At 31.4% G+C, this 7,710-nt stretch overlaps 1 protein-coding gene across 1 annotated transcript in view; it reads right to left on the reverse strand.

Annotated features, from left to right (window-relative positions):
* LOC107454675 (putative inorganic phosphate cotransporter) overlaps positions 1-2,030 on the reverse strand; it is a 26,395-nt gene extending 24,365 nt beyond the window's left edge. Inside the window, exon 1 of the mRNA XM_071181924.1 lies at positions 1,791-2,030. The gene's annotated coding sequence lies outside the window, so the exon portion shown is untranslated. The remainder of the gene's footprint in view (positions 1-1,790) is intronic.
* Between the last annotated feature and the right edge of the window lie 5,680 nt (positions 2,031-7,710).

The raw sequence follows: 7,710 nt of genomic DNA on the forward strand, positions 1-7,710 counted from the left end.
GGAGCCACGTAAGAGAATTATATATATTAGATCAGAAACACATCATTAAAAGGCAGAAGGCTTTGGTGTTTTCAAAACAAAGCAAACGTTGCCACCGGCGGAAAAGAAATACAGCCAAAATTTGGGAGCCACGTAAGAGAATTATATATAATAGATTAATTAATATTTAATTTATAATTAATTGATAATTAATAATTAATTAATTAATAATTGGAGTATGAGATAATTACAATAACTAATAGTCTGCATTGAAGTAATAAAATACCGATTTTTCTATATATTGAATTATTTTTTATCTCTCACAGGACCTTCTACGGGTCGAAACGAATGTTTCCCCCTAAAATTATTCCTCATAAGGCATGCATCCTACTAGTTTATTTCAAAATTGGCGAGTCACACTTCCCTAGTTTCCCTTGTTAGTCAACCTTTCCAGTTCTATGGCAATTCGTGGGGAAGACACATTTCTCTTCCAGCAGGAAATCTGCTCCATTCACGCATCAAGGCTTTTACAGACGTGGTTTGACAAAAAGGGTGTTTAAAAACTGGACTGGCCTTCTCAGAGCTCCAACCTAACGCCCATAGAATACCTCTGGGACAAATTAGAGAGCAGATTAGGTAGCCAGCCAAACCAACCAACCATCCTCACTGCAAGCACTCACTTCAGCTGTGATGGAGGTAAATTCCTAAATGACCACCTATCAAAAACTGGTGGAAAGTCTTCCCAGACGTGTGCAGGCTGTCATCGATGCAAAAAGGCGACCAACATCATATTGATATGGGCCACAGGACGCTCTAAGTCCATATAACTGGATATCCGGATACTTATGACCTGATTGTGAATAGTATTTATAGGTTCATTATAATGATTCAGACTAAATGACGAGTTTATCTGATTATATAATACATCTTAGAGATATCATTTTATGTGTTACTAAATTTGTGCAAAAAAAAGCGCCAATCTCTTATATCAATTAAAATATTTGTCATAGTTATAGATTTTTTGCAACGCGTTTTAAAAATATATGATTAATAATCATTAAAGAGAGAAAAAAAGCAAACGAGGCAAATCCAATTAATTTTAGCATTTTTTAAAAGTTATTAATTGTAATATTAACAGGTATAATGACATAATTTCATATTATTTTAAAAAAAGATATAATTATCTGGTACTTCTGTTCTTACAAATTCTCGTAAGATTTGTTAGAATTCTTTTTTTCTATTGAGAGGTCAAAAATTAACCTTCCTGCAAACTCTTATGCTCATGGAAAAAAAATCGGAGTGGTATTAAAATAACCATTAAAAGATATTGTTGGGAAATACTAAACTTTTCGCTATCACTTAAAGGACAATAAGCAGGGTTTATACGTATCCTGGAAAAAATTAAAAAGTGGGAGCAACACTAATATAATTTTGTTTTATATTCTTATGTTTGTTGCATCCAGATTATATTTTTTTCTCTAAATAAATATATATAGAACCGAAGGTGGTGAATATGCAATTTTAATTCAATTATGGAAACCAAGATTAAGAAATTTTTAGCTTTTTTATAACAAAATTTATATCAGTTATTTATTTTTTCCACGAGAGTACGAATCCTGATAAGGTAACTGCCCTGTCTTCTTTACGTATGTTTTTAAACTATTTAAATGCAATGGCTGCAAAAAGTGATTTAAACCACAATTGTTAAAACAGAAAACAAGAATGAATGCAAAAATTTAGCTACAACATTAAAATTAAAGGCTTCCCGAAAATCGGTTAAGAGTTGGCAGATATGAATTTGTATTACTTACTTGAAGGACAGGCCTGATTCGACATGTTTAACTTCTTTCCAAACATGGTAGTGATGTCGCACTGTCCAAACAATAATTGCTCGGCAGTCNAAAAAAAAAAAAAAAAAAAAAAAAAAAAAAAAAGGAACTTCACAGACACTTCGTGCTAACATCTACACTTGATTATTGCTTCATCATGACATGGGGCATGATACGTGGTTTTTGTTTGAATTGTATTAAAATATTTCAAATTATCCTCAAACTTGAATACTCAACTAGTCAGCACCATAAATATCGGAGCAAATATAATATTTAAGAATTTGAAATATCCGACAATGATGCAATTTTTAAGGTTTTATGGTTGGATAGTAAAAAGTTTTGCTGTTTGTGATTTCCGTCTTACGAGATTAATTTTCTGTAATAAAAAAAAAACCATTCTTTTTATCTTTGGAAGCAATTTAAGTCAGACTCTATAAAACTTCGACCTCTGATATGTTGTTAATTTGCATTACAGGCAATTTTCTATCTCTAATTTGTAAATGGAACATAAAAATTTTCCGCATATCACTGTTTTTGAAGGTAAAATCCCATCCATGTCCATAAAAACAAAGAACACTTCGATGCCTGTGTGGAAAGAAAAAAATAAATGTGACAGATTAAGGATTTCTTTTTCTGAACACTGAAAAGTAGAACAGTGATAGACATTTATATGTTGAAGTGAAATGTACTTCAAAAGATTATCCGAACAGAACAGAATTTCAGCGAAATGAAAAATATTTTAAACGAACGTCAACGAAAAGAAAAATATTTGAACAAAGTAACGTTTTAAAAAAAAACTTAAATAGTAATTTCTGAGTAAAAAAAATATAACCTCTTATAATGCTTTTCGAGTAATTTATATTTAGTGTTGGACAAATTTTTTCTATACTATTATTTTTATAAGGAGTTTTATATTATCTTTGACACTAGAAAAAAAAACAATTTGTGAAATTTTTGAAATAACGTATTTGCATATTTGCCAACATTTATGCTTTTCAAAAAAGCAGATATACCAATTTGCTGTACTTGGATTTTCTAGTCGTAAAGAAATTTGAGTTAATTTTAGCATAATATTTTTCATTTTAAGCAATTTTTCCACCCATTCGTATTAAAATTCCGAAGTATGAGAAACTTTATTGCACTTATCTCGTGGTTCCTCTTTTAGAGAGAGTTTATATTGACGAAAGAAAACTCACTTTTATTTAGAAACTTACTTTTTTTCCAAAAAATTTCGGATTTATCATTCTTAATATAGGAGTAGACAAAGTTCTGAAAATCTAGTTTTTTTTGTTTAATCGCTATAGCGATCCAAAAATTTTTTATCCTAATGTGTCACATCTTATCTTTTGAGGTAAAATACAATAATTTTTTTCACAAGAAGTATTAAGCCTATGGCCTAAGGACAAATATGTAATATAGAGCCGTAATGGTTCAGGAGATAAAGCGTTCGCTTTCCAACCGGGTTCGAATCCCAGCGATGGCGTGGTGATACGAATTGTGCCTGCATCAACCACAGTGCTGACGTGAAATATCCTCAGAGGTAGACGGATCATGGGTTAGAGTCCCCTTACCGTCAGACTAACCATGGGATGTTTTCGCGATTTTCCCCCCCGTGTAACGCAAATTCGGGTTAGTTCCATCCAAAAGTCTTCCACGAAGAAAATTTCTGCCAGTAATTGATCCAGGAGTTCCCTTGTCTTCTGAATTCGAATCAAAATTACAAGGCTGTGGCGCTGAACATTAGTAGTCGTAAACTCAAAAATCGCGTCGGCTGCGAAACGACTGTGTAATTAAAAAAATGTGTAATATAATGAGAAACTTAGATGAATAAAAAAAATTTTATTAATTAATTTGTTAGCGATAAAAAGGATTTTGAACTGTATGTTTTAAAAATTTTCATAAATTCAAATTTTTCTAATACAAATTTTCGTGCCATTTTTTCAATAAAAAAGTGTTTAAAAACTAATTATTCATATTTTACGTTATACAAGTTAACCAACAAATAGAAGACAATGAACAACCAGGCAGGCAACACTAATTCAGGATGTTACAAACCACTAGAAATTTATAACTAATTGCTTTTTTAAACGTTTAGCTATAAATTTTCGTTAAAATAGAAATTTCATATTTAATAAAGTAGAAAGTGTTATTATGAATGAAATGGCAGTAATTTAATTCGTATATTAAAATAGCCTTTATTATGTTATTTATACTAAATTATTAAACATTTGTAACTCGATCCAAGTCTGTGGCTTAAAATTAATCGTAATGGTCGCTCTCATTTTGTTTCGATGAGGTAAGAGCAATCTTGAAATACTAATTGTGCTATCTGCTTTTCTTCCTTTCTTTCTTTATTTTCTGAATGAGAGTGAGCTTTAGATTGTCTAGAGAAAAAACTCCCCTCGAAACAAAGACCGTCTGCTGCTATAGAGACAGGAAATATCAAAGAGGGGAGCGTCTTTCTCCCCTAAATGGCCCTTCTCTTGGCGACCCGAATCAAAACCTGTTTTAAATAATGATCCAACACCTCTACATGAAATAGCTAAATCTTGTAACCATAGTCTCCACCACTCCAGACGTTTGGCTAGGGGAGTTCTTTACATAGATAAACTGTAAAAATTTTTCCTGATCCGACGCGATAGCAATAGTCTTAATTTTTATTTCTGTATTTAAAAGCATATTTTTATTAAGGCATTTTTATTACATTCAAGATTAATAGGGAAAAAAATCGTTCCCAGGAATTAGTACGGTCATTGTACGGCAAGACGAGTTAAGGAAAAAAAATGCTTTTTTTTTCAGTCTTTATTTGAGGGGAAAAAAGCTTACCACCAATTTTTATTTGGGGTCGGATTTACATAATTGAGGCGATTGATAGGGGTTTACCCAAAATAAAGGAAGATCCATTTTCTTTGGGGGGGGGGCTGATTGTACAACGATTGTGTACAGAGCAAACGATCCATTTCCAACTGTCATTTTTCTTGGTTAAGCAAATTTAAAATAGCAGATCTTTATACTTGGCATTGTAAAGAAGCAAAAAGAAAACTTTTATAGTTGCCTGAGGTCTTAAGGCTTCTTAGAGACCTAAGACCTTGCTAGTTAATCTTAACGTTGTCTTAATCGTGAATTGCTTAGAACAATGCAAATGAAAATGAAAGATAAGAATTTACTTTGAAATCATAATGAGGACGTAAACTCAAATTTGGGTCTGCTGATCAACAACGGTTATAAATTAAAATACTTTACAGCAAATCAGGATTAATAAATAACTACCATAAGGTATTTTGTTATTAGGTATATTCTTTTCATTAATTATATTTATTAATTATTTTCATTTTATTCATTAATTACATTGATTAATAATATTTTTTGCACTTAAAAAGCTGGGAAATAATGATAAGCCACACTTTCAAATTGTGCTGTTATCAGGTGGAAATTATATATGTTTGAAATGTATTTATCTAGAAATTATGCTAATGGAATGTTTGATGTAAAAATAGCGATTTTTGACAACTGTGGCTTATTATTATATTGCACCAACCCTTATATTTTAGTAATTTTAAATTATATTTTTTCCAGTTACAGTTGGGCTGAGACAATAACAGTGAACAGTGACTACAACGCTACAACATTTCGCTCTCGGCAAACTATGCCTTTCTTTTTTCTAGACTTAATCTTTAAACCAACTACAGGACCCTACGCACTGAAGCTATTGTGGAATAGAATAACAGAACCATTCCTGTGTGAGGAGGAGTTCAAAGCATTTGGTGAGCATCTAAAAGTCTCAGCATGTGCATGGGATTATTATGTAAATCATGTGCTGGAAAACGTCATCTCACCCAGAGGACCAAGATCTCTGGCCCATCTTTCAAGGTGTTCCGTTCGTTGGCAACTGGCGACATGCCTTCAACTTCCGTGTGGTGTTGAACAGCTTGATGTTCCGAAGATTCTAAAGAATTATATTCTTTTGGAAGAATGCAATGTTTTTACCGGAGCTGTAAAAGCTGTATAATTTTGACGAATAAATTTCACTATAACATGGAAATTACAATTGTTAATTGTACATAGTTTCGATTAAACACCAAAGATAAACTCTCCCAATATTTCATCGGAAATTATTTAACCTCCAGAGTTACACAAATAATTAAATTTTCCTTTCTTAGATGATATGTTAGTTATTACATTTTGTGGGAAATAAAATTTCATAAGACGAATGCTTTATTTTCAGGTTATAATAATACAGAGATTCGCTTCTATATAAATTATCGAGATTTTTCTTTCCTTATTCAAATCATTTTTAAAAAAATTCCAAATATTTTACTCATTGTGATTAACGACCATTTGATATTTTTTATCTCATTCAAATTGAACTTTTTTATAATTTGGAAGGAAAATGCTATAAATGACCCGATTGGCGGTGTTTAAAACCACTATTTCAATCACTAACATCTTACTAATAAGAAAACCCTTTCCAATGCAAGCGTAAAAAAATCCGCATACCCTCTCCTGAGCCAAGATGGTTCAAGGGCTCTTACCTCCCAATAAGGGAGATCCGCGTCCAAATCCCAGGGACGGCTTGCACTCGGCTCGCACCAATCGCAGTGCTGATGTCGTCATTGGTAGATGGATCGTGAGTTAGATTCCCCTTGCTGATAGGCTAAAAAGGGGAGGTTTTCATCTCCATGTGTCCATCAAAAAGTCCTCCGTGAGTTGAACATTGGAAGTCATAAACTCAAAAATTGAGTATAAAAAAATACCCTCTTCTTGTTTATGCTTTTGAATTTTACAATAAAGATATAATTTTAGAAATATATTTAAAAAAATGAAACTTTCCATAAAACTTAAATTTCGTTTTATTTTACAAAAGTATGCGTAGAACATTCTTTAAAATATTTTTAACTTTTCCTTCGTTAGTCAAAACTTTTGACCTATTATACATAAAGAAAAGAATACTCCAATTCTTTTTCTTACTCCACTTTTTCTTATATTACAATTACGAATTTCTCCAAGTTTAAAATTATACCAATTTATGCTTTTTTTATTTTTTTTTTTGCACTTTTTGCATTCAAAAGAAATGATAATTAGGGGACTTTAGTGTCTTGCGCAAGCACTTCCTATACCTTCCCCCCCCCGTTCCCTTGTAAGTAACAATAAGTAAATCACAAGACCCCGCTTCCGTAATACAATAAAGCCCAGTAAAATTCTTCGAAAATAAAAATAATGATATTTTTACATAGAAAGCTTTGCTTTCTGATGATACCTAAAACCTCCCCCCCCCCTTCTTTTTAAGGCAGTGATATAAGGGGGAGAATTGAATGTCCTCTAGAAAGGTAAAAGAGGCATTGTTTTCGATTTCTTTTTTCACACATTAAGCGCTTTCAATTTTTAAACTATTCATTCTGTGAACGGAGTCTAATTGGATTAATCCACGGATTTGCCCGAAATGGATTTGCACTTGGAAAAACTGTAAAGATTAACAAAGGAAATTATTTAGTAAAGGAATTTTTAGTAAATAATTCTAACCATGGACTTGCCCGAAATGGATTTGCACATGGAAAAATTATATAAATTAACAAGGAAATTATTTAGTAAATAATTTTGGCAATGAATTTTGGCCTGAAATGGATTTGCACATGGGAAAATCATAAAAATTAACAAAAAAAATGTTTAGAAAATATATCCACCAAAATATACGATTAATTCAATGATTTTATATAAAATTTTATTACATTAGTTGGGTATCCATTGTTTTTTATCAGATTTTGAAAGAGTTTATCGATTTGTATTTTGGATAAATAAATATTACTACATATTCTTTTAATTCTGTTCATTTCATTAAAAGTGGTATTTAAATAGATGCTCCTAGAAACATTAGAATTCCAAGTAACTAGTTTATTAATATTAA

This window comes from Parasteatoda tepidariorum, chromosome 6 (assembly GCF_043381705.1).
Source record: "Parasteatoda tepidariorum isolate YZ-2023 chromosome 6, CAS_Ptep_4.0, whole genome shotgun sequence".
Classification (NCBI taxonomy): Eukaryota; Metazoa; Arthropoda; class Arachnida; order Araneae; family Theridiidae; genus Parasteatoda; species Parasteatoda tepidariorum.